Raw genomic sequence first — 6,247 nt, forward strand, 5'->3', positions numbered from 1 at the left:
TAGCAATAAATCAACTCGGGTCTCCAGACCCCCAATAGTCACCAAACACGACCGGTATACATGGTCCACAATAATAGTGTCGCCCACCGGGGTAGACACATGAACAGGTAAGGCAAGACACCCTCGGGTCGTACCCAAATGATGAGCAAAGTATGAAGATACATATGAATAGGTAGAACCGAGATCAAATAATACTGAGGCGTCTCTGTGACAAACCGAAATAATACCTGTAATGATGGCGTCTGAAGCAATGGCATCTGTCCTGCCCGGCATCGCGTAGAAATGAGCCTGGCCACCGCCTGATCGATCTCCACCTCTGGGGTGGCCCCTGGCTGCCTGATCTCCACCCTTAGCTGACTGGGCGGGTGGTGAAGTAACTGGAGCAGAAGTCGAGGGCTGACCCATCTGCTGATGCTGTCTGCCACGAAGGCGAGGGCACTGCCTCCTAAAATGACCCAACTCTCCGCACTCATAGCAGCTGCCCGGTACTGACGATGGGGACTGATGAAAACCTCTCGCACCGGAGTGACTAGCAGATGCACTCGGCGCAGAAGAACCCTGAACTGATGGGGCATGAGATGAACTCTGAGCTGGGAGGGCGCTGAGTGAAGTCTGACCCTGCTGGGGCCCATGATGACCACGGCCTGAAGATCCCCCACGATACTCTGGACGGCTGACTGAGCAGGCCTGAAAGAGCGACCTCTACTCTGCTGAAACTGACCCCTCGACGGAGCACCACTGTAACTACCTGATCCACGAGGCCTCTTAGCCTCCCTCTCCTCTCGCTCTCTACGGCGAACTGACTCAATCTCACGAGCAATGTCTACCACCTCCTCAAACGTAGCACCCAGTACTCTCTCTCCCTAGTCATCAAAATACGGAGATGATAGTTAAGACCATCCACAAATCTTCTGATCCTCTCGCGATCTGTTGGAACCATCCAAGTAGCATGACGAGCCAGCTGGGAAAACCTCACCTCATACTGAGTCACTGTCATGTCTCCCTGTGTAAATCACTCAAACTGCCTACGCAACTCTTCCCTGCGGGACTGAGGTATATACTTCTCCAGAAAAAGAGCTGAGAATTGCTGCCAAGTCAGAGGTGCTGCACCGGCAGACCTACGCCTCTCAAAGTCCTCCCACCAAGTAAGAGCATCCCCCATTAACTGAAAAGTAATAAATGCCACACCACTCGACTCAAGGATCCCTGCCGTACGGAGCATACGCTGGCATCTGTCAAGAAAACCCTGGGCATCCTCGCCCTCAGCACCACCGAATGTCGGAGGCTGGAGTCTACCAAACCTCTCGAGACGACGCTGCTCATCGTCTGGCATAGCTGGAACCACAAAACCCTGAGCTGGTGCAACCTGCTGAGCTGGAGGTTCCTCCGGTGTCTGTAGCCCCTGCACTCCCTGTGCAGGTGTGCGAGCATCAGGGGTCTGATTGCCTCCCCCGGTCTGTGAAGTAGCTGCTGCTGCTGTGGTGGCTGAAACTGCTTGAGCCAAACCAGTACAAACCGTCAAGATCTGTGCCAAGGTCTCCTGAAGACCCGGAATCACAATAGGCACAACTGGTGCCTGAGCAGGTGCTACTGGAGTCTCCACCGCTGGAGCCTGATCCTGAGCTGGGGCAATCATAGGATTAGCAGGTACTGTCCCGGCTACTCTACCCCTGCCACGACCACGACCGCGTCCACGGCCTCTGGCGGCCTCAGTATGTGGCACTGGTGGTCGTCCGTCACGTTCGGTAGCTCGTGTTCTCACCATCTGTGAGAGAATAGAGTAACAAAGATTTAGTTCACAGTTCAACAAAGCCGCACGACAAGAGTTTCAAGAATATGGAGTATTTCCTAAAGGTTCCGCAGCCTCTCGAGGATAAGTACAGACGTCTCTGTACCTATCCGCGAGACTCTACTAAACCGGCTCATGATTCGCGAGACCAAGTAACCAAGGCTTTGATACCACCTTGTCACGACCCAAACCCCGGTCGTGATAGCGCCCAACACATTGCTAGGCAAGCCCGACCATTTACGCAACCTTAGCCAAATAATCTAAATAAATAAATAAATGTTCACTACTATAATACCAATTTAGTGCGAAAATTCTGATATAATAACCCAAAATAAAATACTAAATAGCACGAATCTGGAACCACAACGAATACGTCACAATATGCTAAGGGAATATAACCCAATCGAAAAGACTCGAAAAACATCGAAAATCACCACGAGTCTATACATATAAAGAACACCAAAATCGGAGTCAAAATGACCCCTCAAATTCCCATTTTTGTTCTCTTAGGTTTCAAGCCTTAAACCACCATTTTTTACCTGAGTCCAAGAATGCTTACCTGATCAAGTCCTTGAATTTCCTCTTCAAAATCGCTCAAGAACACCCCAAGTCCGAAGTAGATATATGTGTTCTATAAATATTTCGCGAAGGGAATTAAAACCCTTTCTGATCAGTTATTTCCGCTTCTGCGGTCCTTTGTCGCTTCTGCGACTACCGCATCTACGGTAATATTTTCGCTTCTGCGGAATCTCCTAAAATTCAAAAACCGCTTCTTACTATAATACCAATTTAGTGCGAAAATTCTGATATAATTTCTAACATCCGAAAACCCCAAAATAAAATACTAAATAGCCCACAGATCTGGTGTCACGAACATGAGCCTCTCATACAGAATATTCACCTAATCACAAGTCTGACTAGAAAGAAAATACGAATAAAAGGATAAAATAGAAGGGAGAGATCAAGGCTGCGAACGCCATGCAGCTACCTTGATACTCCCAGATAAATGCTGCTCAGCCAAACAAGTCCTCACTCACCCTAGTGGTGTACCTGAATCTGCACACAAGGTGCAGGGAGTATTGTGAGTACTTCCAACCCAGAAAGTAATAAATATAAATAAAGTCTGAGGATAAGAAATCCTAAATAGGCACAAAGTGAAGCTATAATTACACATGAACCTATATAAGACAATTATAGAACGACACAACAGATAAAGAATAATTGACAATTAAATATGCAATGCAATACATAACCCGGTACCTCCAGTACCCCGCTGCGGCGTGCAGCCCGCTCCATTTATTTAACGTCGACGGCGCTCACTGGGGGTGTGCAGACTCCGGGAGGGGCCCCTTACGGCCCAAGCGCAATAATAAGCCATATCGTGGCATCAAACAGGCCCTCGGCCTCATATCAATATCAATATCATACCACTGCGGCGTGCAGTCCGATCCCATGCTCAGTCCAAAATCACATAATCCTTTCGGCACAATAATATAAAAATATTCAGCCCAAACTTCATTTAAAATATTACTTTAGTTTCTACTTTTAGAAAAATGGCTGAGTTTACAAAAAAATAGTGTTAAATACCAGGACTGAGTTCAATATCTAGAAATATGATAAGAAACCAATAAAAATAATCCCTGAAGGATTCAAGTAGTCGGCACGAAGCCCAATTATGACAATTAATCCATTTTTATAAGGATATCACAAAAACTACAATCAATTAGGTAGTAATTTTATTAAGCGGGACGGACCAAGTCACAATCCCCGACGGTGTTCTACCCCACGCCTGTTATCCGGCGTGCAAGTCACCTCACATAGCACTACGATGTGCAAATTCGGGGTTTTAAACCCTCAACACAGCATTTACATTTATTACTAACCTCAAGCTGGCCAAAGTCCTAGCTTGCTACGCCCTTGCCTTTCGAATTAACCTCCTCGTGCGCCGAATCTGACCAAAACCACAACGAATACGTCACAGTAGGCTAAGGGAACATAACCCAATCAAAAAGACTCGAAAAATATCGATAATCACGAAATTTGCAAAACCCGAGCCCCGGGCNGAATTGCGAACATGGGAATTGCGAAGAAAGTTGGGAAATGCGAACAGGCTTGGGAATTGCGAAAAATGTTTGGGAAATCCGAACCTGGGAATTGCGAAGAAAGTTTGGGAAATGCGAACAATCCTGGTAATTGCGAAAAATGTTTGGGAAATGCGAAACCTGCAGACCTGCAATTCCTTAAGTCCAAAATTTCACCCCGTGGCCTATCCAAAACTCACCCGAGGCCTCGGGGCTCCAAACCAAACATGTACACAACCTCAAAAACATCCTACGGACTTATCCGTGCGATCAAATCGCCAAAATAACATCAAAATCATTGAATCAAGCCCCAAATTCATCATTTTTCATTATAACTTCATAAACTTCAAACTTTAGATATTTGGGTCCGAAACATGTCAAATGACGTCCGATTTCGACCAAATTTTACAGAAAGCGCTTAACATATATTTAAGACTTGTACCGGGCGTCGGAACCATAATACGAGCCCGATACCACAATCTTTTAATCAATTTTCATTTCCTTTTTCCTTAATAATTTCAGAGAAACAATTTCACAGAAAAATTCTTTCCTCGGGCTCTAGACATCGGAATTCGACTCCGGGCACATGCCCGAGTCCCATATTTTTCTACGGACCTTCCGGGACCGTCCAATCTCGGGTCCGGGTCCGTTTACCCAAAATGTTGACCAAAGTCAACTTTAATCATATTAATATCAAAATTCATCATTTTTCACACATAATTCATATTTAAGCCTTCCGGCTACACGCCCGGACTGCATACGCAAATAGAGGAAAGTAACAATAAGGTTTTCAAGACCTCGGAAGCACGGAGTGGATGAGGAAATAGGTGATGACCCTTTGGGTCGTCACATGTCTGTAGCCCCTGCACTCCCTGCGCAGGTGCGAGCATCGGGGGTCTGATTGCCTCCCCCGGTCTGTGAAGTAGCTGTTGCTGCTGTGGTGGCTGAAACTGCTTGAGCCAAACCAGTACAGACCGTCAAGATCTGTGCCAAGGTCTCCTGAAGACCCGGAATCACAATAGGCACAGCTGGTGCATGAGCATGTGCTGCTGGAGTCTCCACCGCTGGAGCCTGATCCTGAGCTGGGGCAATCATAGGATTAGCAGGTACTGTCCCGGCTACTCTACCCCTGCCACGACCACGACCGCGCCCACGGCCTCTGGCGGCCTCAGTAGGTGGCACTGGTGGTCGTCCGTCACGTTCGGTAGCTCGTGTTCTCACCATCTGTGAGAGAATAGAATAACAAAGATTTAGTTCACAGTTCAACAAAGCCGCAAGACAAGAGTTTCAAGAATATGGAGTATTTCCTAAAGGTTCTGCAGCCTCTCGAGGATAAGTACATACGTCTCCGTACCGATCCACGAGACTCTACTAAACCGGCTCATGATTCGCGAGACCAAGTAACCTAGGCTCTGATACCACCTTGTCACGACCCAAACCCCGGTCGTGATGGCGCCCAACACATTGCTAGGCAAGCCCGACCATTTACACAACCTTAGCCAAATAATCTATATAAATAAATAAATGTTCACTGCTAAAATACTAAATTAAATGCGGAATTTTTCTAATAATCTCTAACATTTGAAAATCCCAAAATAAAAACAAAGTACTAATCAACCCACAGAATCTAGTGTCACGAACATGAGCCTCTAGAAATAGATTATTCACCTATTACAAGTCCGACTAAGAAAAATATACGAATAAAATAATAAAAGATAGAAGGGAGAGATCAAGGCTGCGAACGCCATGCAGCTACCTCGATACTCCCGGATATTTACTGCTCCGCTAAACAAGTCCTCACTCACCCTGTGGTGTACCTGAATCTGCACACAAGGTGCGGGGAGTATTGTGAGTACTTCCAACCCAGAAAGTAATAAATATAAATAAAGTCTAAGGATAAGAAATCCTAAATAAACACAAAGTAAAACTATAAATACAACAACGTGGACCAATAGCATAATACAGTAAACATTAAAAACAGTTATAATAAAGTCACACCAAAATGAGAACAAATAACAATTAAATATGCAATGCAACACATAAACCGGTACCTCCAGTACCCCGCTGCGGCCGTACAGCCCGCTCCATTTATTTAACGTCGACGGCGCTCACTGGGGGTGTGCAGACTCCGGGAGGGGCCCCTTACGGCCCAAGCGCAATAATAAGCCATCTCGTGGCATCAAACAGGTCCTTGGCCTCATATCAATATCATTATAATACTGCTGCGGCGTGCAGCCTGATCCCATACCCAGTCCAAAAATCACACAATAGTATAAAAATATTCAGCCCAAACTTCATTTAAAAATATTAACTTAATTTCTAATTTAAGAAAAAGGCTGAGATTTCAAACACAGTATTAAATACCAGGACTGAGTTT

Source organism: Nicotiana attenuata, unplaced genomic scaffold (assembly GCF_001879085.1).
Source record: "Nicotiana attenuata strain UT unplaced genomic scaffold, NIATTr2, whole genome shotgun sequence".
Classification (NCBI taxonomy): Eukaryota; Viridiplantae; Streptophyta; class Magnoliopsida; order Solanales; family Solanaceae; genus Nicotiana; species Nicotiana attenuata.